At 34.8% G+C, this 26332-nt stretch overlaps 1 long non-coding RNA gene across 1 annotated transcript; it reads left to right on the plus strand.

The window, feature by feature from the left end:
• Positions 1–25: 25 nt before the first annotated feature.
• Positions 26–25742, plus strand: LOC148957826 (uncharacterized). Its single transcript, XR_016145117.1, has 4 exons — positions 26–201; positions 2576–2652; positions 4451–4572; positions 23543–25742. It is a non-coding gene; the product is annotated as an uncharacterized LOC148957826 (long non-coding RNA).
• Positions 25743–26332: the final 590 nt, after the last annotated feature.

Below are 26332 nucleotides of genomic sequence, written 5' to 3' on the forward strand. Positions count from 1 at the left end.
TTTCGTCAACACGTATCGACGAAGGAGCTTTACTACCCAGAATGCTATTCGCCTTTCGTGTGATTAAAAACATGGCTTCGAAGAAAGTTGTTTTCGTCATAAGCGGCTCACGTGTTATAGTTATTCCAAGAAAATTGATATTTACTATGCGACAAGATGTTAGATAAATATATTGTAATGTTGAACAGTTACAGGCCGAAGGTATGTCTTTGTTGCTACTGTTATTTTATAAAGCCATATGATGTTAGGCCAGCTTCTGATCAATCCCTGTGGTGTTTTTAGCGCCGTCTTTTCTGTAAGTTATGTTCTAAAATTACATTGCATAACTAGAGAAAAAGAGAATTGGAATTATTTCATAGGATTTTGTTCGTGGGTGCTATGCCATGAAGTCACCAAACTAAGTTGCCACTCTCTAGAGAGTGGCAAATATTGATCGCTGTGTCATATAGGGCTCTTGATTGCAATCTCTCAGATTTGTTTTTCAAAATTATTAAAACTCTTTCGAGTAAAAAACTCGTAAAGAGATTAATTTCTCAGGGAAGAAAACAATAAAAAATGAATTCTTTAAATCTAAAAATATTATTTACTTCAGAAGACACTTCCATTGGCATGTCACACTTTTATGCTCGGTGATGTTTTGTGTTTGTTCTTGTCTGTTGTTTGTGGCGTTTAGAATCATTTTGTTTTGCGTGTTATAGAGTGTTGAATAGACTTTAAGCAACAAGAAGGGCTATTTTCTAGTGGAAGTTTCTATCACTGTGTTATCTTAGGTTCTTAATGGATTTTAACCATTCTTCAAATCAGGTGTTGAGCCTTCACTTCCGCATTTGGCTGTTGGTGCCTTGATAAAAATCGATCAATAATCACATATAAAGCCCTATACCAGAGATTCTTAATTATTTTAAATGCCGGGCCAGAAAAACATATAAAATTTCTTCGGGGGCCAGTTGGTTTTCAACTTTTACATACCTTGTGTAGGCTGCTCAAAATGAAACTCAGATCTTATTTTTACCAGGCTAAGTTAGTGTTAAAATAGACAGCCCTTTTATTTCGTGCCTGCCTATCTTATCTACCTTCGCATAAACCCAAAAAATAATTTTCACAAAGGTCTGTAACTTTATGTTTCTTGTACCAGGCTGAGTCAGGAAATCGTTCTATTCTATTTTTAGGCTAGAACGTTCATCGTCCTTAGTCTCTTGTTGGGTCGATTTGAAGTGCCTGAAGTCAGGTCAAGGGACTGCACAGCGTATTTTAAAGAAAGGCCAAAATCTTATGTTTGTGGATGTATTTAGTCAAGGCCACCACCATGGTTGGCGGCAAGAAAAATTTTAGGCTATATTAATCTAGGAATGGCCAGAAACAACACCTCAGTTAGATTTTAACGAGAGAAAATTCAAGGCATATTCTTGACTAGGTCCCATAGTTTCATCTGTAGATATGAAAAAGGAAACAAGGCATTTCCTATTTTGTTATTCCCTTTTGGACTAATAACTGTCCATGGAACGCATTTAAAATTTATTACAGAGAAAAAAAATATATCAGAGGGGACAAAGGAAAACCAAAGATAAATTGAATTCCAAATTTTGAAAATGTTGGCAAAAAATATTTTTGAGGTAAAATGTTTTCGGCAGGCAGGATGACATTTTGCTGTGGGCCAGAGATGATCCGCAGTTATAGATATAACTTGATTGATTCAAGTAACAAGGCAGCTTATCCCCACCAGGGAGCTGATGCACCATCCTACCTTAGTTGCATAAAGTATTAGAGGGGAACAGAAACAAAACTTAAAGTGCCAAGTCTACCCTTAATGAAATCATAATAATCTGTTAATTGAATCCTGTTATGTGAATAAGCCCAAACCCCTATGAGGTAAAATTAAAGAGGATTTGAAGAAACACACTTTACTTTAAACCAGAAGGGGAGAGAGGGACAGGAGAAGAGAACAGCCTGGCAAGAGCATACTAAAAAAACAAGAAGCCCTATCCAAAACACTTGCTTACACTCTCTGTAACAACTTTCACCCAAGAAAACCCAACTACAACTTCACCATTATTCCCAAAGGCATCAAAACAGCAAATTAAGGCTTAATAGCATAACTTTACACCTAAATTTGATTAATAAAATTGAAAGAAAATAAGAACCCTTAATGATTTCAAATTCTTTAACATCTCTCATCAAAAAAGCTCTGATAGAATTTCATTTGACCAGCATTTAATCTGCTCTGAAGGATTGCAGCTCAATGTAAGATGATTTCAAAAGTCACTATCTCATTTTTCTTTTGTAAGAAAAAAACACAACAATTTTCTAATTATACATACTTAAGTAAATGAAAATTTTATTTGGATATGAATGTAAAAGTGAATCAGCCTTTAAATGTAAAGGTTGATAACCATTACAAGAAATTATTGAGCAAATATTCCAAGACCCCAACAGAATGGTTAAAAGTTTTGATATAAGATTTTTAAACACAGCATTGAAACTAAAAAAAATCAATGCCAGTTTGTGAAAGATTATATACTAAAATTTTGATGATCTACATGATATATAAATTCATGTCTGAATTTGTTTTATGTAGAGTCATGGATATTTGCATCCTGCTTTGATTTCTGTGGTATTTTGTCTTGATGGGAAAACTTTGGAACCAAAAGCCAGGTAGTTAATTATGATATAGAATTTTGCCAAGAAATATAATTTAATGTATCTTTCAAATCTGATGTATCTTTCATCTAATGTAATCTTTCTTTCAAATCAAGTATTTTAAAATGTGAAGCAAACTAAAAGAGCTACCAACAAATAAGGCTTTTTCCAGTGTATCATATGTTGTTTCCACCAAAGCTGAATATAATTTTCATTAAATAAATGCTGTCTTGATGATAGAAACAGCCCTCCTTGCACTCCTGCAAGCAATCAGATGCTTTGCAATTCACACTTACCATTCCTTGCTGTCTTCAAAAAGATTTTGCAATCTAAGGACATCAATATCATTTTTAATTTTCTATATTGTTTTAAATCTTGCTTAATTAATGCTCTGAATTTAGTCACTGTTCCTAAAAGAATGTTAATTTTCTGTTTGGAAAACCTTCTTTTCTTTTGTGCCACAAAGATTTCATAAATTCATCTTTTAACTGAATGTATTTTGCCACAATGTTCTGTAGTTTTCCTTTGTAGACTTAGCCTTGAAAAGATTTTGCTCTTTAAAGCATAGCAAAGATGGAAACCAGATTATCTGTGATTAAATTGATCTTTTGATATCAGAGCCTATGTCAGCAGTGATTCGTTAGAGCATAATGGTCCAAGGAATTTTTCCAACTGAAATGAGAATGATGACTTTATATTCACTCTTGTTGTAGTTATGTTTTTATACAATTCAGAGGACTTGGTCCTTAAATTTTTTTTAGGGCAAGCCCCTGAATCCCCTCCCTTCATCAATGCCCATTGTTTTTAATTGTTTGCTTCATTCATCATTCAAATGTTCCTCTGAATCAATTTTCATTAAATAGTTATAATTTTTGGCAGGATAAAAGTCCCTGACATCCCCAAACGAAACCACAAAGTTACCCACTTTCTTCTACTGTTATATAATTTCAAATCAAGAGTAGACAGTCTTGAATTCCTCACAAAAATTTCCTTTTTATAGATATTTAGGCCGAGATTGCCATTAATTAAATTTCAATAATAAAATTTCTTTTTCCATCAGATACTGATAGAGATTAGCCCACAAAATGAATATATTATAAAACTTTTCTTCCGTCTGCAGATAATTTGTCAACTAATTCTTTACTTCATTTATATAGCCTTTGATAAAGGGCGTGTCTGTGTGGATTTCTTATTTCGGCTCCCTCACTTCTGATCTGTTTCATAAGTAGCTTGATGTAGGACACATCTGCATATTGTTTTGTGGATTTTAAAGCTATGACTAAAATATTGAAAGTTTAGGAAAAATTTAGGCAATATCCTCACTTGTTTAATTTATCCAAATTCTTGCAAACTAAGCCTGCAATGTGATGCCAATCAAAGTCTAATGTAAATCTTTATATATTACTTTTAACTACTGTGACATTACCTTCACTGATGCTACTTTTGAAGATATCCTCTTAGCAACGATACTACCCTTCATTAGGAAAACCAATGTCAATTTTTTGGCAATTCAGTTTTGAAAACAAAATTTTGTTGCTTTTTAGAACGTTGAAAAAATGTTAACAATGAAAAAGCCATCTATGATGTCGATACTTTGATTGAAACGACTTTTTAATTTCAGTCTTTCTCGATAACGTTCTCCAGATCTCTTTTAATGATAAACAGTTTGTTTGGTTTTCTTCAGTCCTTTAGGTCTTGCTTTTAGCTCTGGACTCTGTTCTTTTGGACAAAATTCCAGAAACTTTCATTTTCTTGAACTTTTATTGAAATATTTTTCAACTACTTCCAATGTTATTTTTTGTTAAAATCCTAGGGCTCACAAATTCCTCTTCAAAGCTCCATCAATATAGCCAGTTGATGCTTTGAACACCTAGAAATTGGATAAGAATGGGATCTGGACTAAAACCTTCACAAGAACTTGTATGACTTTTGCAGGTATGTCGGTTCCCTTTCCTTCAAATTCCAAACTTAGAAACTTAAATAGCGTGGATCCTTGTGCTTTTATTCTGAAGTACAGACCTTCAATTCTGAAGTGCCAACCTTATACTTTCTAAGGAAAACTATTTTTTTCAAATTACCATTATATTTCAAAATATATTTTTTCCTTGAGAATTAAATTCTATTCATGACTTACTATACGTTGCTTTTGATGAGAAGTTTCTTACTGTTGTTAGCTTTGTAAAAATAATTCTCTAAAAACCTTCTATATTTTTGTTTCCTTCCGCATGAATTTTTCTTTCTAACTTACTGCTGGTAGCTCTTTTGAAAAGCTTCGCTAAAAACCACTTTTATTTTTATTTCCTTGCGTTTTAACTCTCGTTTATCACTTCCTATCACTAGCTTTGCTTTCAAGTTTCTCAAAAAGCCAACATGTCAATTTTTATTGCCAAATTGCTTTAGAGAGCTTTGCGTTAGTGTTTCCCTAAAAGCCTTTGTTGCTTTTATTTTATTGCCTGTCAAGTTTATTGCTACGTTGCTGTAGAGGGCTTTGCGTTAGAGTTTCTCTAAAATCCCTCTTTCTCTTTATTTACTGCCTGTCAATTGTTATTGCTACTGTGCTATAGGATGCTTTGCTTTAGAGTTTCCTCAAAAACCTTCTTTCTCTTTATTTTACTGCCTTTCAATTTTCTATTGCTACGTTGCTCTAGGGAGCTTTGCTTTAAAGTTTCTCTAAAATCTTTCGTTCTTATTTTTTTCTTCCCTGCCAATTTTTAATGCAATGTTGCTGTAGGGAGCTTTGCTTTAAAGTTTCCCGAAGATCCTTTGTTCTTTTTATTTTAAGCCTGTAAATTTTTATTGCTACGTTGCTGTAGGAAGCTTTCTTTTAGAGGTTCTCTAAAATCCTTCGTTCTCTTTATTTTACTGCCTGTCAATTTTTATTGCTACGTTCCTGTAGGGAGCTTTGCTTTAGAGTTTCTCCAAAATCCCTCGTTGTTCTTTTATTGCCTGTCAATTTTATTGCTACGTTCCTGTAGGGTTCTTTACGTTAGAGTTTCTTTAAATTCCTTCGTTCTCTTTATTTTACTGCCTGCCAATTTTTTTGCTATGTTCCTATCAGGAGTTTTGCTTTGAAATTTCTCTAAAATCCTTCGTTCTCTTTATTTTACTGCCTGTCAATTTTTATTGCTACGTTCCTGTAGGGAGCTTTGCTTTAGAGTTTCTCTAAAATACCTCGTTGTTCTTTTATTGCCTGTCAATTTTATTGCTACGTTCCTGTAGGGTTCTTTACGTTAGAGTTTCTTTAAATTCCTTCGTTCTCTTTATTTTACTGCCTGTCAATTTTTATTGCTACGTTCCTGTAGGGAGCTTTGCTTTAGAGTTTCTCTAAAATACCTCGTTGTTCTTTTATTGCCTGTCAATTTTATTGCTACGTTCCTGTAGGGTTCTTTACGTTAGAGTTTCTTTAAATTCCTTCGTTCTCTTTATTTTACTGCCTGTCAATTTTTATTGCTACGTTCCTGTAGGGAGCTTTGCTTTAGAGTTTCTCTAAAATACCTCGTTGTTCTTTTATTGCCTGTCAATTTTATTGCTACGTTCCTGTAGGGTTCTTTACGTTAGAGTTTCTTTAAATTCCTTCGTTCTCTTTATTTTACTGCCTGTCAATTTTTATTGCTATATTCCTATAAGTAGCTTTCCTTTAGAGGTTCTCTAAAATCCTTCGTTCTCTTTATTTTACTGCCTGCCAATTTTTTTGCTATGTTCCTATCAGGAGTTTTGCTTTGAAATTTCTCTAAAATCCTTCGTTCTCTTTATTTTACTGCCTGTCAATTTTTATTGCTACGTTCCTGTAGGGAGCTTTGCTTTAGAGTTTCTCTAAAATACCTCGTTGTTCTTTTATTGCCTGTCAATTTTATTGCTACGTTCCTGTAGGGTTCTTTACGTTAGAGTTTCTTTAAATTCCTTCGTTCTCTTTATTTTACTGCCTGTCAATTTTTATTGCTACGTTCCTGTAGGGAGCTTTGCTTTAGAGTTTCTCTAAAATACCTCGTTGTTCTTTTATTGCCTGTCAATTTTATTGCTACGTTCCTGTAGGGTTCTTTACGTTAGAGTTTCTTTAAATTCCTTCGTTCTCTTTATTTTACTGCCTGTCAATTTTTATTGCTACGTTCCTGTAGGGAGCTTTGCTTTAGAGTTTCTCTAAAATACCTCGTTGTTCTTTTATTGCCTGTCAATTTTATTGCTACGTTCCTGTAGGGTTCTTTACGTTAGAGTTTCTTTAAATTCCTTCGTTCTCTTTATTTTACTGCCTGTCAATTTTTATTGCTACGTTCCTGTAGGGAGCTTTGCTTTAGAGTTTCTCTAAAATACCTCGTTGTTCTTTTATTGCCTGTCAATTTTATTGCTACGTTCCTGTAGGGTTCTTTACGTTAGAGTTTCTTTAAATTCCTTCGTTCTCTTTATTTTACTGCCTGTCAATTTTTATTGCTACGTTCCTGTAGGGAGCTTTGCTTTAGAGTTTCTCTAAAATACCTCGTTGTTCTTTTATTGCCTGTCAATTTTATTGCTACGTTCCTGTAGGGTTCTTTACGTTAGAGTTTCTTTAAATTCCTTCGTTCTCTTTATTTTACTGCCTGTCAATTTTTATTGCTACGTTCCTGTAGGGAGCTTTGCTTTAGAGTTTCTCTAAAATACCTCGTTGTTCTTTTATTGCCTGTCAATTTTATTGCTACGTTCCTGTAGGGTTCTTTACGTTAGAGTTTCTTTAAATTCCTTCGTTCTCTTTATTTTACTGCCTGTCAATTTTTATTGCTACGTTCCTGTAGGGAGCTTTGCTTTAGAGTTTCTCTAAAATACCTCGTTGTTCTTTTATTGCCTGTCAATTTTATTGCTACGTTCCTGTAGGGTTCTTTACGTTAGAGTTTCTTTAAATTCCTTCGTTCTCTTTATTTTACTGCCTGTCAATTTTTATTGCTACGTTCCTGTAGGGAGCTTTGCTTTAGAGTTTCTCTAAAATACCTCGTTGTTCTTTTATTGCCTGTCAATTTTATTGCTACGTTCCTGTAGGGTTCTTTACGTTAGAGTTTCTTTAAATTCCTTCGTTCTCTTTATTTTACTGCCTGTCAATTTTTATTGCTACGTTCCTGTAGGGAGCTTTGCTTTAGAGTTTCTCTAAAATACCTCGTTGTTCTTTTATTGCCTGTCAATTTTATTGCTACGTTCCTGTAGGGTTCTTTACGTTAGAGTTTCTTTAAATTCCTTCGTTCTCTTTATTTTACTGCCTGTCAATTTTTATTGCTACGTTCCTGTAGGGAGCTTTGCTTTAGAGTTTCTCTAAAATACCTCGTTGTTCTTTTATTGCCTGTCAATTTTATTGCTACGTTCCTGTAGGGTTCTTTACGTTAGAGTTTCTTTAAATTCCTTCGTTCTCTTTATTTTACTGCCTGTCAATTTTTATTGCTACGTTCCTGTAGGGAGCTTTGCTTTAGAGTTTCTCTAAAATACCTCGTTGTTCTTTTATTGCCTGTCAATTTTATTGCTACGTTCCTGTAGGGTTCTTTACGTTAGAGTTTCTTTAAATTCCTTCGTTCTCTTTATTTTACTGCCTGTCAATTTTTATTGCTACGTTCCTGTAGGGAGCTTTGCTTTAGAGTTTCTCTAAAATACCTCGTTGTTCTTTTATTGCCTGTCAATTTTATTGCTACGTTCCTGTAGGGTTCTTTACGTTAGAGTTTCTTTAAATTCCTTCGTTCTCTTTATTTTACTGCCTGTCAATTTTTATTGCTACGTTCCTGTAGGGAGCTTTGCTTTAGAGTTTCTCTAAAATACCTCGTTGTTCTTTTATTGCCTGTCAATTTTATTGCTACGTTCCTGTAGGGTTCTTTACGTTAGAGTTTCTTTAAATTCCTTCGTTCTCTTTATTTTACTGCCTGTCAATTTTTATTGCTACGTTCCTGTAGGGAGCTTTGCTTTAGAGTTTCTCTAAAATACCTCGTTGTTCTTTTATTGCCTGTCAATTTTATTGCTACGTTCCTGTAGGGTTCTTTACGTTAGAGTTTCTTTAAATTCCTTCGTTCTCTTTATTTTACTGCCTGTCAATTTTTATTGCTACGTTCCTGTAGGGAGCTTTGCTTTAGAGTTTCTCTAAAATACCTCGTTGTTCTTTTATTGCCTGTCAATTTTATTGCTACGTTCCTGTAGGGTTCTTTACGTTAGAGTTTCTTTAAATTCCTTCGTTCTCTTTATTTTACTGCCTGTCAATTTTTATTGCTACGTTCCTGTAGGGAGCTTTGCTTTAGAGTTTCTCTAAAATACCTCGTTGTTCTTTTATTGCCTGTCAATTTTATTGCTACGTTCCTGTAGGGTTCTTTACGTTAGAGTTTCTTTAAATTCCTTCGTTCTCTTTATTTTACTGCCTGTCAATTTTTATTGCTACGTTCCTGTAGGGAGCTTTGCTTTAGAGTTTCTCTAAAATACCTCGTTGTTCTTTTATTGCCTGTCAATTTTATTGCTACGTTCCTGTAGGGTTCTTTACGTTAGAGGTTCTCTAAAATCCTTCGTTCTCTTTATTTTACTGCCTGCCAATTTTTTTGCTATGTTCCTATCAGGAGTTTTGCTTTGAAATTTCTCTAAAATCCTTCGTTCTCTTTATTTTACTGCCTGTCAATTTTTATTGCTACGTTCCTGTAGGGAGCTTTGCTTTAGAGTTTCTCTAAAATACCTCGTTGTTCTTTTATTGCCTGTCAATTTTATTGCTACGTTCCTGTAGGGTTCTTTACGTTAGAGTTTCTTTAAATTCCTTCGTTCTCTTTATTTTACTGCCTGTCAATTTTTATTGCTACGTTCCTGTAGGGAGCTTTGCTTTAGAGTTTCTCTAAAATACCTCGTTGTTCTTTTATTGCCTGTCAATTTTATTGCTACGTTCCTGTAGGGTTCTTTACGTTAGAGTTTCTTTAAATTCCTTCGTTCTCTTTATTTTACTGCCTGTCAATTTTTATTGCTACGTTCCTGTAGGGAGCTTTGCTTTAGAGTTTCTCTAAAATACCTCGTTGTTCTTTTATTGCCTGTCAATTTTATTGCTACGTTCCTGTAGGGTTCTTTACGTTAGAGTTTCTCTAAAATCCCTCTTTCTCTTTATTTACTGCCTGTCAATTGTTATTGCTACTGTGCTATAGGATACTTTGCTTTAGAGTTTCCTCAAAAACCTTCTTTCTCTTTATTTTACTGCCTTTCAATTTTCTATTGCTACGTTGCTCTAGGGAGCTTTGCTTTAAAGTTTCTCTAAAATCTTTCGTTCTTATTTTTTTCTTCCCTGCCAATTTTTAATGCAATGTTGCTGTAGGGAGCTTTCCTTTAAAGTTTCCCGAAGATCCTTTCTTCTTTTTATTTTAAGCCTGTAAATTTTTATTGCTACGTTCCTGTAGGAAGCTTTCTTTTAGAGGTTCTCTAAAATCCTTCGTTCTCTTTATTTTACTGCCTGTCAATTTTTATTGCTACATTGCTGTAGGAAGATTTCTTTTAGAGGTTCTCTAAAATCCTTCCTTGTTCTTTTATTGCCTGTCAATTCTTATTGCTACGTTCCTGTAGGGAGCTTTGCTTTAGAGTTTCTCTAAAATCCTCCGTTTTCTTTTTTTTACTGTATATCAATTTTTATTGCTATGTTCCTGTAGGGAGCTTTGCTTTAAAGTTTCCCTAAGATCCTTCGTTGTTTTTATTTCAAGCCTGTAAATTATTATTGCTACATTGCTGTAGGAAGATTTCTTTTAGAGATTCTCTAAAATCCTTCGTTGTTCTTTTATTGTCTGTCAATTTTATTGCTACGTTCCTGTAGGGTTCTTTACGTTAGAGTTTCTCTAAAATCCTTCGTTCTCTATTTTTTACTGTATGTCAATTTTTATTGCTATGTTCCTCTAGGGAGCTTTGCTTTAAAGTTTCCCTAAGGTCCTTGGCTCTTTTTATTTTAAGCCTGTAAATTATTATTGCTACGTTGCTATAGGAAGCTTTCTTTTAGAGGTTCTCTAAAATCCTTCCTTGTTCTTTTATTGCCTGTCAATTTTATTGCTACGTTCCTATAAGTAGCCTTCTATCAGAGTTTCTCTAAAATCCCTCTTTCTCTTTATTTACTGCCTGTCAATTGTTATTGCTACTGTGCTATAGGATACTTTGCTTTAGAGTTTCCTCAAAAACCTTCTTTCTCTTTATTTTACTGCCTTTCAATTTTCTATTGCTACGTTGCTCTAGGGAGCTTTGCTTTAAAGTTTCTCTAAAATCTTTCGTTCTTATTTTTTTCTTCCCTGCCAATTTTTAATGCAATGTTGCTGTAGGGAGCTTTCCTTTAAAGTTTCCCGAAGATCCTTTCTTCTTTTTATTTTAAGCCTGTAAATTTTTATTGCTACGTTCCTGTAGGAAGCTTTCTTATAGAGGTTCTCTAAAATCCTTCGTTCTCTTTATTTTACTGCCTGTCAATTTTTTTGCTATGTTCCTATAAGGAGTTTTGCTTTGAAATTTCTCTAAAATCCTTCGTTCGCTTTATTTTACTTACTGTCAATGTTTATTGTTACGTTCCTGTAGGGAGCTTTGCTTTAGAGTTTCTCTAAAGTCCTTTTTCTCTTCATTTTACTGCCTGTCAATTTTTTTTGTTACGTTGCTGTAGAGAGCTTTGCTTTAGAGTTTCTCTAAAATCCTTCTTTCTCGTTATTTTACTGCCTGTCAATTTGTTTTGTTACGTTGCTATAGGGAGCTTTGCTTTAGAGGTTCTCTAAAATCCTTCGTTCTCTTTATTTTACTGCCTGTCAATTTTTATTGCTACATTGCTGTAGGAAGATTTCTTTTAGAGGTTCTCTAAAATCCTTCCTTGTTCTTTTATTGCCTGTCAATTCTTATTGCTACGTTCCTGTAGGGAGCTTTGCTTTAGAGTTTCTCTAAAATCCTTCTTTCTCGTTATTTTACTGCCTGTCAATTTGTTTTGTTATGTTGCTATAGGGAGCTTTGCTTTAGAGGTTTTCTAAAATCCTTCGTTCTTTTTATTTTACTGCCTGCTAATTTTTCATGCTACTTTCCTGTACGGAGCTTTGCTTTAGAGTTTCTCTAAAATCCTTTGTTTTCTTTTTTTTACTGTATATCAATTTTTATTGCTATGTTCCTGTAGGGAGCTTTGCTTTAAAGTTTCCCTAAGATCCTTCATTGTTTTTATTTCAAGCCTGTAAATTATTATTGCTACATTGCTGTAGGAAGATTTCTTTTAGAGATTCTCTAAAATCCTTCGTTGTTCTTTTATTGTCTGTCAATTTTATTGCTACGTTCCTGTAGGGTTCTTTACGTTAGAGTTTCTCTAAAATCCTTCGTTCTCTATTTTTTACTGTATGTCAATTTTTATTGCTATGTTCCTCTAGGGAGCTTTGCTTTAAAGTTTCCCTAAGATCCTTCATTGTTTTTATTTCAAGCCTGTAAATTATTATTGCTACGTTGCTATAGGAAGCTTTCCTTTAGAGTTTCTCTCAAATCCCTCGTTCTCTTTATTTTACTGCCTGCCAATTTTTCATGCTACGATCCTATACGGAGCTTTGCTTTAGAGTTTCTTTAAATTCCTTCGTTCTCTTTATTTTACTGCCTGTCAATTTTTATTGCTACGTTGCTATAGGAAGCTTTCTTTTAGAGGTTCTCTAAAATCCTTCTTTCTCGTTTTTTTACTGCCTGCCAATTTTTTTGCTATGTTCCTATAAGGAGTTTTGCTTTGTAATTTCTCTAAAATCCTTCGTTCTCTTTATTTTACTGCCTGTTAATTTTTATTGGAATGTTCCTATAAGGAGCTTTTCTTTACACTTTCTCTAAAATCCTTCGTTCTCTTTATTTTACTGCCTGCCAATTTTTCATGCTACATTCCTGTACGGAGCTTTGCTTTAGGGTTTCTCTAAAATCCTTCGTTCTCTTTTTTTTCCTGTATATCAATTTTTATTGCTATGTTCCTGTAGGGAGCTTTGCTTTAAAGTTTTCCTAAGATCCTTTGTTGTTTTTATTTTAAGCCTGTAAATTATTATTGCTACGTTGCTGTAGGAAGCTATCTTTTAGAGGTTCTCTAAAATCCTTCGTTGTTCTTTTATTACCTGTCAATTTTATTGCTACGTTCCTGTAGGGAGCTTTCCTTTAGAGTTTCTCTAAAATCCTTCGTTCTCTTTTTTTTACTGTATGTCAATTTTTCTTGCTACGTTCCTGTACGGAGCTTTCCTTTAGGGTTTCTCTAAAATCCTTCGTTCTCTTTTTTTACTGTATGTCAATTCTTATTGCTACGTTCCTGTAGGGAGCTTTGCTTTAGAGTTTCTCTAAAATCCTTCGTTCTCTTTTTTTTACTGCCTGCCAATTTTTCATGCTACGTTCCTATACGGAGCTTTCCTTTAGGGTTTCTCTAAAATCCTTCGTTCTCTTTTTTTACTGTATGTCAATTCTTATTGCTACGTTCCTGTAGGGAGCTTTACGTTAGAGTTTCTCTAAAATCCTTCGTTCTCTTTATTTTACTGCCTGTTAATTTTTATTGGAATGTTCCTATAAGGAGCTTTTCTTTACACTTTCTCTAAAATCCTTCGTTCTCTTTTTTTTACTGTATGTCAATTTTTCATGCTACGTTCCTGTAGGGAGCTTTCCTTTAGAGTTTCTCTAAAATCCTTCATTCTCTTTTTTTTACTGCCTGCCAATTTTTCATGCTACGTTCCTGTAGGGAGCTTTCCTTTAGAGTTTCTCTAAAATCCTTCGTTCTCTTTTTTTTACTGCCTGTCAATTCTTATTGCTACGTTCCTGTACGGAGCTTGGCTTTAGAGTTTCTCTAAAATCCCTCTTTCTCTTTATTTTACTGCCTGTCAATTCTTATTGCTACGTTCCTGTAGGGAGCTTTGCTTCAGAGTTTCTCTAAAATCCTTCTTTCTCGTCATTTGACTGCCTGTCAATTTTTGTTGCTACGTTGCTGTAGGAAGCTTTGCTTTAGAGTTTCTCTAAAATCCTTCTTTCTCGTCATTTGACTGCCTGTCAGTTCTTATTGCTACGTTCCTGTAGGGAGCTTTGCTTTAGATTTTCCATAAGACTCTTCGTTCTCTTTATTTTACTGCCTGCCAATTTTTCATGCTACGTTGCTGTAGGGAGCTTTGCTTTAGAGTTTCTCTACAATCCTTTTTTCTCTTAATTTTACTGCCTGTTAATTTTTATTGCTATGTTCCTATAAGAAGCTTTTCTTTAGAGTTTCTCTAAAATCCTTCGTTCTCTTTTTTTTACTGTATGTCTGTACGTTCCTGTACGGAGCTTTGCTTTAGAGTTTCTCTAAATTCCATTGCTGTTTTTATTTGTTGCCTTTCAAATTTTATTGCTACGTTGCTGTAGGGAACTTTGCTTTAGAGTTTCTCTAAAATCCATTGCTGTTTTTATTTGTTGCCTTTCAATTTTTATTGCTACGTTGCTGTAGGGAACTTTGCTTTAGAGTTTCTCTAAAATCCATTGCTGTTTTTATTTTGTTGCCTTTCAATTTTTATTGCTACGTTGCTGTAGGGAGCTTTGCTTTAGAGTTTCTCTAAAATCCATGGCTGTTTTCATTTGTTGCCTTCCAAATTTTATTGCTACGTTGCTGTAGGGAACTTTGCTTTAGAGTTTCTCTAAAATCGATGGTTTTTTTTCTTCTTGACTTTCAATTTTGATGGTTTTATTGCTGTAAGGAGCTTTGCTTTAGAGTTTCTCTAAAATCCATGGCTGTTTATATTTTGTTGCCTTTCAAATTTTTTTGCTCCGTTGCTGTAGGGAGCTTTGCTTTAGAGTTTCTCTAAAATCAATGGTTGTTTTTATTTTACTGCTTGTCAATTTTTGTTGCTACGTTGCTGTAGGAAGCTTTGCTTTAGAGTTTCTCTAAAATCCCTAAAATCTTTATTTTACTGCCTGTCAATTTTTATTGTTACGTTCCTGTAGGGAGCTTTGCTTTAGATTTTCCATAAGACTCTTCGTTCTCTTTATTTTACTGCCTGCCAATTTTTCATGCTACGTTGCTGTAGGGAGCTTTGCTTTAGAGTTTCTCTACAATCCTTTTTTCTCTTAATTTTACTGCCTGTTAATTTTTATTGCTATGTTCCTATAAGGAGCTTTTCTTTAGAGTTTCTCTAAAATCCTTCGTTCTCTTTTTTTTACTGTATGTCTGTACGTTCCTGTACGGAGCTTTGCTTTAGAGTTTCTCTAAATTCCATTGCTGTTTTTATTTGTTGCCTTTCAAATTTTATTGCTACGTTGCTGTAGGGAACTTTGCTTTAGAGTTTCTCTAAAATCCATTGCTGTTTTTATTTGTTGCCTTTCAATTTTTATTGCTACGTTGCTGTAGGGAGCTTTGCTTTAGAGTTTCTCTAAAATCCATTGCTGTTTTTATTTGTTTCCTTTCAATTTTTATTGCTACGTTGCTGTAGGGAGCTTTGCTTTAGAGTTTCTCTAAAATCCATGGCTGTTTTTATTTGTTGCCTTTCAATTTTTATTGCTACGTTGCTGTAGGGAGCTTTGCTTTAGAGTTTCTCTAAAATCCATTGCTGTTTTTATTTGTTCTCTTTCAATTTTTATTGCTACGTTGCTGTAGGGAGCTTTGCTTTAGAGTTTCTCTAAAATCCATGGCTGTTTTTATTTGTTGCCTTTCAATTTTTATTGCTACGTTGCTGTAGGGAGCTTTGCTTTAGAGTTTCTCTAAAATCCATTGCTGTTTTTGTCTGTTGCCTTTTAAATTTTATTGCTACGTTGCTGTAGGGAGCTTTGCTTTAGAGTTTCTCTAAAATCCATTGCTGTTTTTATTTGTTCTCTTTCAATTTTTATTGCTACGTTGCTGTAGGGAACTTTGCTTTAGAGTTTCTCTAAAATCCATGGCTGTTTTTATTTGTTGCCTTTCAATTTTTATTGCTACGTTGCTGTAGGGAGCTTTGATTTAGAGTTTCTCTAAAATCCATGGCTGTTTTTATCTGTTGCCTTTCAATTTTTATTGCTACGTTGCTGTAGGGAGCTTTGCTTTAGAGTTTCTCTAAAATCCATGGCTGTTTTTATTTGTTGCCTTTCAATTTTTATTGCTACGTTGCTGTAGGGAGCTTTGCTTTAGAGTTTCTCTAAAATCCATGGCTGTTTTTATTTTGTTGCCTTTCAAATTTTATTGCTCCGTTGCTGTAGGGAGCTTTGCTTTAGAGTTTCTCTAAAATCCATGGTTGTTTTTTTGTTGACTTTCAATTTTGATGGCTACATTGCTGTAAGGAGCTTTGCTTTAGAGTTTTTCTAAAATCCATGGTTGTTTTCTTGTTGACTTTTAATTTTGATGGCTACATTGCTGTAAGGAGCTTTGCTTTAGAGTTTCTCTAAAATCCATGGCTGTTTTTATTTTGTTGCCTTTCAATTTTTATTGCTACGTTGCTGTAAGGAGCTTTGCTTTAGAGTTTCTCAAAAAATCCATGGCTATTTTTATTTTGTTGCCTTTCAATTTTATTGCTACGTTGCTGTAGGGAGCTTTGCTTTAGAGTTTCTCTAAAATCCATGGCTGTTTTTATTTTGTTGCCTTTCAAATTTTATTGCTCCGTTGCTGTAGGGAGCTTTGCTTTAGAGTTTCTCTAAAATCCATGGCTGTTTTTATTTTGTTTACTTTCAATTTTGATGGCTATATTGCTGTAAGGAGCTTTGCTTTAGAGTTTCTCTAAAATCCATGGCTGTTTTTATCTGTTGCCTTTCAAATTTTATTGCTCCATTGCTGTAGGGAGCTTTGCTTTAGAGTTTCTCTAAAATCCATGGTTGTTTTTTTGTTGACTTTCAATTTTGATGGCTACATTGCTGTAAGGAGCTTTGCTTTAGAGTTTCTCTAAAATCCATGGCTGTTTTTATTTTGTTGCCTTTCAATTTTATTGCTACGTTGCTGTAGGGAGCTTTGCTTTAGAGTTTCTCTAAAATCCATGGCTGTTTTTATTTTGTTGCCTTTCAAATTTTATTGCTCCGTTGCTGTAGGGAGCTTTGCTTTAGAGTTTCTCTAAAATCCATGGCTGTTTTTATTTTGTTTACTTTCAATTTTGATGGCTATATTGCTGTAAGGAGCTTTGCTTTAGAGTTTCTCTAAAATCCATGGCTGTTTTTATCTGTTGCCTTTCAATTTTTATTGCTACGTTGCTGTAGGGAGCTTTGCTTTAGAGTTTCTCTAAAATCCATGGCTGTTTTTATTTTGTTGCCTTTCAAATTTTATTGCTCCGTTGCTGTAGGGAGCTTTGCTTTAGAGTTTCTCTAAAATCCATGGTTGTTTTTTTGTTGACTTTCAATTTTGATGGCTACATTGCTGTAAGGAGCTTTGCTTTAGAGTTTCTCTAAAATCCATGGCTGTTTTTATCTGTTGCCTTTTAAATTTTATTGCTACGTTGCTGTAGGGAGCTTTGCTTTAGAGTTTCTCTAAAATCCATTGCTGTTTTTATTTGTTGCCTTTCAATTTTTATTGCTACGTTGCTGTAGGGAGCTTTGCTTTAGAGTTTCTCTAAAATCCATTGCTGTTTTTATTTGTTGCCTTTCAATTTTTATTGCTACGTTGCTGTAGGGAGCTTTGCTTTAGAGTTTCTCTAAAATCCATTGCTGTTTTTATTTGTTGCCTTTTAAATTTTATTGCTACGTTGCTGTAGGGAGCTTTGCTTTAGAGTTTCTCTAAAATCCATTGCTGTTTTTATTTGTTGCCTTTCAATTTTTATTGCTACGTTCCTGTAGGGAGCTTTGCTTTAGAGTTTCTCTAAAATCCATTGCTGTTTTTATTTGTTGCCTTTCAATTTTTATTGCTACGTTGCTGTAGGGAGCTTTGCTTTAGAATTTCTCTAAAATCCATTGCTGTTTTTATTTGTTGCCTTTCAATTTTTATTGCTACCTTGCTGTAGGGATCTTTGCTTTAGAGTTTCTCTAAAATCCATTGCTGTTTTTATTTGTTGCCTTTCAATTTTTATTGCTACGTTGCTGTAGGGAGCTTTGCTTTAGAGTTTCTCTAAAATCCATTGCTGTTTTTATCTGTTGCCTTTTAAATTTTATTGCTACGTTGCTGTAGGGAGCTTTGCTTTAGAGTTTCTCTAAAATCCATTGCTGCTTTTATTTGTTGCCTTTCAATTTTTATTGCTACGTTGCTGTAGGGAGCTTTGCTTTAGAGTTTCTCTAAAATCCATTGCTGTTTTTATCTGTTGCCTTTCAAATTTTATTGCTACGTTGCTGTAGGGAGCTTTGCTTTAGAGTTTCTCTAAAATCCATTGCTGTTTTTATTTGTTGCCTTTCAATTTTTATTGCTACGTTGCTGTAGGGAGCTTTGCTTTAGAGTTTCTCTAAAATCCATGGCTGTTTTTATCTGTTGCCTTTTAAATTTTATTGCTACGTTGCTGTAGGGAGCTTTCCTTTACAGTTTCTCTAAAATCCATGGCTGTTTTTATCTGTTGCCTTTTAACTTTTATTGCTCCGTTGCTGTAGGGAGCTTTGCTTTAGAGTTTCTCTAAAATCCATTGCTGTTTTTATCTGTTGCCTTTTAAATTTTATTGCTACGTTGCTGTAGGGAGCTTTGCTTTAGAGTTTCTCTAAAATCCATGGCTGTTTTTATCTGTTGCCTTTTAAATTTTATTGCTACGTTGCTGTAGGGAGCTTTGCTTTAGAGTTTCTCTAAAATCCATTGCTGTTTTTATCTGTTGCCTTTTAAATTTTATTGCTACGTTGCTGTAGGGAACTTTGCTTTAGAGTTTCTCTAAAATCCATGGCTGTTTTTATCTGTTGCCTTTTAAATTTTATTGCTACGTTGCTGTAGGGAGCTTTGCTTTAGAGTTTCTCTAAAATTCATTGCTGTTTTTATTTGTTGCCTTTTAAATTTTATTGCTACGTTGCTGTAGGGAGCTTTGCTTTAGAGTTTCTCTAAAATCCATGGCTGTTTTTATCTGTTGCCTTTCAAATTTTATTGCTACGTTGCTGTAGGGAACTTTGCTTTAGAGTTTCTCTAAAATCCATGGCTGTTTTTATCTGTTGCCTTTTAAATTTTATTGCTACGTTGCTGTAGGGAGCTTTGCTTTAGAGTTTCTCTAAAATTCATTGCTGTTTTTATTTGTTGCCTTTTAAATTTTATTGCTACGTTGCTGTAGGGAGCTTTGCTTTAGAGTTTCTCTAAAATCCATGGCTGTTTTTATCTGTTGCCTTTCAAATTTTATTGCTACGTTGCTGTAGGGAACTTTGCTTTAGAGTTTCTCTAAAATCCATGGCTGTTTTTATCTGTTGCCTTTTAAATTTTATTGCTACGTTGCTGTAGGGAGCTTTGCTTTAGAGTTTCTCTAAAATTCATTGCTGTTTTTATTTGTTGCCTTTTAAATTTTATTGCTACGTTGCTGTAGGGAGCTTTGCTTTAGAGTTTCTCTAAAATCCATGGCTGTTTTTATCTGTTGCCTTTCAAATTTTATTGCTACGTTGCTGTAGGGAACTTTGCTTTAGAGTTTCTCTAAAATCCATGGCTGTTTTTATCTGTTGCCTTTTAAATTTTATTGCTACGTTGCTGTAGGGAGCTTTGCTTTAGAGTTTCTCTAAAATCCATGGCTGTTTTTATCTGTTGCCTTTCAAATTTTATTGCTACGTTGCTGTAGGGAGCTTTGCTTTAGAGTTTCTCTAAAATCCATGGCTGTTTTTATCTGTTGCCTTTTAAATTTTATTGCTACGTTGCTGTAGGGAGCTTTGCTTTAGAGTTTCTCTAAAATCCATTGCTGTTTTTATTTGTTGCCTTTTAATTTTTATTGCTACGTTGCTGTAGGGAGCTTTGCTTTAGAGTTTCTCTAAAATCCATTGCTGTTTTTATTTGTTGCCTTTTAAATTTTATTGCTACGTTGCTGTAGGGAGCTTTGCTTTAGAGTTTCTCTAAAATCCATTGCTGTTTTTATTTGTTGCCTTTCAATTTTTATTGCTACGTTCCTGTAGGGAGCTTTGCTTTAGAGTTTCTCTAAAATCCATTGCTGTTTTTATTTGTTGCCTTTCAATTTTTATTGCTACGTTGCTGTAGGGAGCTTTGCTTTAGAATTTCTCTAAAATCCATTGCTGTTTTTATTTGTTGCCTTTCAATTTTTATTGCTACCTTGCTGTAGGGATCTTTGCTTTAGAGTTTCTCTAAAATCCATTGCTGTTTTTATTTGTTGCCTTTCAATTTTTATTGCTACGTTGCTGTAGGGAGCTTTGCTTTAGAGTTTCTCTAAAATCCATTGCTGTTTTTATCTGTTGCCTTTTAAATTTTATTGCTACGTTGCTGTAGGGAGCTTTGCTTTAGAGTTTCTCTAAAATCCATTGCTGCTTTTATTTGTTGCCTTTCAATTTTTATTGCTACGTTGCTGTAGGGAGCTTTGCTTTAGAGTTTCTCTAAAATCCATTGCTGTTTTTATCTGTTGCCTTTCAAATTTTATTGCTACGTTGCTGTAGGGAGCTTTGCTTTAGAGTTTCTCTAAAATCCATTGCTGTTTTTATTTGTTGCCTTTCAATTTTTATTGCTACGTTGCTGTAGGGAGCTTTGCTTTAGAGTTTCTCTAAAATCCATGGCTGTTTTTATCTGTTGCCTTTTAAATTTTATTGCTACGTTGCTGTAGGGAGCTTTCCTTTACAGTTTCTCTAAAATCCATGGCTGTTTTTATCTGTTGCCTTTTAACTTTTATTGCTCCGTTGCTGTAGGGAGCTTTGCTTTAGAGTTTCTCTAAAATCCATTGCTGTTTTTATCTGTTGCCTTTTAAATTTTATTGCTACGTTGCTGTAGGGAGCTTTGCTTTAGAGTTTCTCTAAAATCCATGGCTGTTTTTATCTGTTGCCTTTTAAATTTTATTGCTACGTTGCTGTAGGGAGCTTTGCTTTAGAGTTTCTCTAAAATCCATTGCTGTTTTTATCTGTTGCCTTTTAAATTTTATTGCTACGTTGCTGTAGGGAACTTTGCTTTAGAGTTTCTCTAAAATTCATTGCTGTTTTTATTTGTTGCCTTTTAAATTTTATTGCTACGTTGCTGTAGGGAGCTTTGCTTTAGAGTTTCTCTAAAATTCATTGCTGTTTTTATTTGTTGCCTTTTAAATTTTATTGCTACGTTGCTGTAGGGAGCTTTGCTTTAGAGTTTCTCTAAAATCCATGGCTGTTTTTATCTGTTGCCTTTCAAATTTTATTGCTACGTTGCTGTAGGGAACTTTGCTTTAGAGTTTCTCTAAAATCCATGGCTGTTTTTATCTGTTGCCTTTTAAATTTTATTGCTACGTTGCTGTAGGGAGCTTTGCTTTAGAGTTTCTCTAAAATTCATTGCTGTTTTTATTTGTTGCCTTTTAAATTTTATTGCTACGTTGCTGTAGGGAGCTTTGCTTTAGAGTTTCTCTAAAATCCATGGCTGTTTTTATCTGTTGCCTTTCAAATTTTATTGCTACGTTGCTGTAGGGAACTTTGCTTTAGAGTTTCTCTAAAATCCATGGCTGTTTTTATCTGTTGCCTTTTAAATTTTATTGCTACGTTGCTGTAGGGAGCTTTGCTTTAGAGTTTCTCTAAAATTCATTGCTGTTTTTATTTGTTGCCTTTTAAATTTTATTGCTACGTTGCTGTAGGGAGCTTTGCTTTAGAGTTTCTCTAAAATCCATGGCTGTTTTTATCTGTTGCCTTTCAAATTTTATTGCTACGTTGCTGTAGGGAACTTTGCTTTAGAGTTTCTCTAAAATCCATGGCTGTTTTTATCTGTTGCCTTTTAAATTTTATTGCTACGTTGCTGTAGGGAGCTTTGCTTTAGAGTTTCTCTAAAATCCATGGCTGTTTTTATCTGTTGCCTTTCAAATTTTATTGCTACGTTGCTGTAGGGAGCTTTGCTTTAGAGTTTCTCTAAAATCCATGGCTGTTTTTATCTGTTGCCTTTTAAATTTTATTGCTACGTTGCTGTAGGGAGCTTTGCTTTAGAGTTTCTCTAAAATCCATTGCTGTTTTTATTTGTTGCCTTTTAATTTTTATTGCTACGTTGCTGTAGGGAGCTTTGCTTTAGAGTTTCTCTAAAATCCATTGCTGTTTTTATTTCACTGCCTTTCAAATTTTATTGCTACGTTGCAATAGGAGGATTTGCTTTAGAGTTTCTCTAAAATTTTTCTTTCTCTTCCTTTTACTGCCTGTCAATTTTTATTGCCATATTCCTGTCTGGAGCTTTGCTTTAGAGTTTCTCGAAAATTCTTCCTCCTTTTTTTTTTCTGCCTGCCAAATTGTATCGCTAGGGTTTTTTCGATATATTTTTTATTTCGAATTACTCCTATATCTTTTGTTATATTTATTTCCTCTTTATTATTTATTTTAATACCTTACTGTAGGGAGCTTTGCTTTAGAGATTTTTTAAATTCCTTCTTTAATTATCCACCTGGCGTATTGTTTTTTATTGCTACCTTACTGTAGGATTTTTTGCTTCAGATTTTCTTAACAAACTCTTTTTTTGTTCAAATTAAATTGTCATTAAATTTTTTTCTATAGCATCCTGTTGGAGCGTATCAAAAAGTTTCTCCAAAATCTTTATTAACTTCTACTTGCTTGCGTATTGATTTTTTTTTTTTTTTTTGTCGGCTTTGGTTGACAAAATTCATAATTTAATCCTAGTCATTAATCGTTGTTGTCTCTTATTATTGGTTGATTGCTATTTTCATCTAGTTTTCCAGGGTTTTTGTGCCTTTATACCCTCAGATGACAAAAATGCAATAGGCAGTTGATTAAAAATATATATTTGCAGGGTATTAATCCAAAGATTTCATGATTTCAGTCAATTTTTGCATGTATTTTTGTCACCACAATATAAGCTTTTCTGGGTGGGTTATTAAACGTTCCTAGAGAATATTCCAAATTCTCAAGCCTGCGAGTTGCTTTTTTTTGGTAAGTGGCCCTGCCCTCTTCCATGTCCCTTTTTGTGTAATAGAAAAAGCACCCCGAGATGTTTATCTTGAAACTCCAAATATTTATGTAATTTATTTCACTGAGGCTGCTCCCTGTTCACCACCTTCAAACAAAGGTATATCCACAGGACAATGGGTTCGGGAGATTGCGCGAGAACGCTACAAAATTATGCCTCTGTGGAATACAACAGACACAACTCTAATCCCGCACAACCAAACTGCCAATCACGCGCCCATACTCCTTTAAGGTCATTTTCGTTCCACCAAAGTGCTCAATTCCGGGCATCAAAACTGATGCATCAAATAAACCTTTCATCGCAGTAAGACCATTGAGGTATCATTAGAGAAACTGACTTCTAAGCTCTTAATAATTATATATACAACCAATTAAAATGATCAAATGACAATGGCTAATATCAAGACTGCACAGAAAACCGAAAACAACGTTTTGGATCGAAAATCACTAGAGAGGCGAAACCAAATAGCCAATCACGCGCCAATACTCCTTTTAGGTCATTCTCGATCCACCAAAGTGCTCAATTCCCGACACAGTTTTCAAATGCTACATCAAAACTTATGCATCAAATAAACCTTTAATAACAGAAAGACCATTGAGATATCACTAGAAAAACTTCCAAATGACTTCTAAGCTTTTTATTGAAGTTACCAATTTTGACCGCGAAAAGCTTTTACTAAGGTTTGCGAACTTAGTTTTGCTTAAGACACAAAAAGCAAGCAGTCTCTGCAAGCCCCACTGTTTAAAACTAACCATGGTCTTCATAACATCAAATTCAGAACAAAAAATACTTGAAATTTGTTTTAAAGCTCTTGGAATATTCAATGGAAGAAGTATGTGCTTGGAGGGGCGCCTTTGAAGGGGACTCAGCCGCCTTGAACCTAGGTTTCGTAAGAGGGCTTCCTTCTTTTGAAGCAATGGAATGCTGTAAGGGGTAAGCACCTCAAAGAAACCAACAACACAGTCACCCTTTAGAAGCATGTACGACGGCACCTCTCTGTGTAGCTTTTAATTTTAAGGGATAAGACATTTCAGCTAAAAGTTACATTTTCATTAAATTTTCTAGGGGAAATTTTCGCTGTCGCAGACACCCAGTGGACACCGCAATAAAAGATGATGTCGATGCATCAGTAGCAAAGAGGCAAACGCACATGAAGGAAAGGTTTACCACATGAACCAAGTCTCTATACAGAAATCCAAAACAGACACTTTCCTTGTTTGTAATCGTTTAAAGATTTTGCAGCCACAAGAACGTTGCAGAAAATTCCATTCCGTATGGCATGTAAACTTGATTTCTCACGCTCGGCCTTGTAACATCTCTTTGTAACTTGTCCAGTCGCCTTTAGCTCCCGAATGGAATGCCCCCCTTGCCGTTAATGTGCCGCTTATGTGCCGCCCAACTACCGAAATTGTTCGGCCTAACTGCCCAAAATTAAGTAGGGTAACTCTGAACGGAAAGCTGCAATTTGGAGCCATCTATTGTCGGGAAATGTATAATGAAGTCTCTAAGTTAACCATAAACACACCCTCTTCGATCGCGTGGAACATAGGTCGATGCAATATCCAGGGCAATCGCAAGGCAAGCCTTGCTGGGGGGGGGGGTGTGGACAACAAATTTACCTGATTATTAAACAATTACCTGAAATTCTTAACATGCTGAAGCAAACCTCTGCAATACTTTTTGTCAATCTAATGGTGTGGCATATAATTCGCAATTTTCAATTTTATATGATTATAACAGACTTTTATAATAGTTTTGTCAAATCTGTATATCGGGACAGGCAAGGATATACCTACCCGAGCCCGCACCATGGTTGCCGCCGAGGGACTAGAAATTTTTCGAATTTTGATGCTTCCTGTTCCCTGGAAAATACATTTTTTTTACCAAATTTTACTAAAGTAATCCTCTTAATCCTATTAAAAATTCTTTTATTTTTACAAACAAATTGAGCAGCAGATAAAAACAACTGGCAAAATTTCCCCGTGGTTTGAAAAATTCCATGTTGTCAGTTACCTCTGAAGCCAGGTAACAAGCAGCACTGGTTGTCAATTTAGATCCCTCTTTCCAACCTAGCATGCCTTTTGAATGTTACAAAAAAACCTGGAGCTCATTATGAATTGCAGTTGACGCTTCTACCGAGGAACTTTAGGGGAAATGGACACATGGCACAATTTTACCTAAAGAGGGCATGGATTATTAAATTTTGTGCCAACAAGAAATCTTCAAATCTTCAAATCATTAGTTTGTTTACCTTCCTTCATATCAAGAAATATCATATTTAACCAAAGGAGCAACTACCTTTGCTTAATTCTTTATTGATCTTAAGCATGACGGTCTCTGAAATTCCTAAAGCGTTGTTTCCACTGGGCGGACTTTACCTGACATTTCCTATCCAGATGCTATTGAGGAGGTGTGACACCCCCCAGTCGCGACGCCCCTGGTAATATTGAACCCCTTTCCTACTTACAACCCTGCATCCTTAGTAAATGTATATTCTGAAGCTACTTAGCACCCTTATTGCCCTCTCAAACTCTCCTTTTTAAACAGTGAACGACAAGTGTCGTCTAACTACAGCGAAAAGATGCCCATCTCCATCGGGAGCATTCCCCATCATTGATACATTGTTTATGTTCTCCTTTTAGGTTCGGCTTTGTCGATTGCCACCCTCAACAAATTAAGAGAGTATTTTGAGATGAAGCTTTAGAAATTGTCTATTGAATTTCTTTTGTTCGAAGTGAGAATCTTTTGAATTGTTGGTTTTTAGGAAAGATAATTGATACTCGCTCATCCAAAAGGTTAAAGTAAACGTCCTTTTGTGGAATGGTAGCATGGATTGAGATAAATATTGCTTATTTTCTGTGTATTTTTCCTGTTTTGCGTTTAAAAGATATTTGATATTCCAGCCGGCCCGGCCCTCACCTCTTAGTGTTTTCACAAAGAGAGGCTTTTGTCTGAAATTGAATGGCCAGTGTTTCAGCTAGAAGTTGCATTATTGGCGAAACCATAAACAGTATCAAATTTTAGTTTCCACCATTGGGTGCGGGAGGTTGCGGCCGTCCTTGTGGTATTTCGTTTTGTCGAATAGGACCGATTTAAGCAAAGTTATTTGACTTTTTCTTGGCTGAGAGCAAGGGGGATTCAGGTTTACATAAAGGCGTTCAGAAAAAACAATAGGCTTGTGATTCCCCGAGTTTCTGAAGACTTGGGTTTTTAGCGATTTACACAAAAAGTATCACAGTTACAAGTTTTTTAGTGCATTCATGAGATGGGCCGTTCGATGCTCGATTTTTTGAGCTATTTCCCGTAATTTTGGGACCTGTTTATGCTGAGTGATTGAGGATTTAGTGATTAAAACACGCAAAAAACGGTTTTTTGCAGTTTAAAAATCGAAAACAGCCGATAAAAATTCTGCGAGGTGTTCAAAATATCGCTGATTTTTTGCTCGATTTTTTGAGCTATTGCTCGTCTTGTTTGAAGCTTGCGTTACTGAATTAACTCGATTTTTCCGAAAAGTGCACTTTTCAAATTTTCTCAAATTTGCATCGCAGCGACCGATCAAGCTCAAACCGGTAACTGCGGCGGCGGTCAAAACTTTTTCTTTAAAAATGGTGTTTAATTGGAATTTAAAAACAGGAAAAGTCTGTGAACGGGTAAAAGAGCTTCCTGGATTCGATTTAAATGCATTTAAAGTTGCATTTCATGATTTTTGAAAGTTTCGATACATTTGCCCCAATTAAACACCGTTTTTCGTTTCCTTTTGTCGAATGGGACCGATTTTTGCAAAGTTATTCAACTTTTTCTTGGCTGAGAGCAAGGGGGATTCAGGTTTACATAAAGGCGTTCAGAAAAATCAAA

This window comes from Rhopilema esculentum, chromosome 20 (genome assembly GCF_057945365.1).
Source record: "Rhopilema esculentum isolate cy_ngs chromosome 20, ASM5794536v1, whole genome shotgun sequence".
NCBI lineage: Eukaryota > Metazoa > Cnidaria > Scyphozoa > Rhizostomeae > Rhizostomatidae > Rhopilema > Rhopilema esculentum.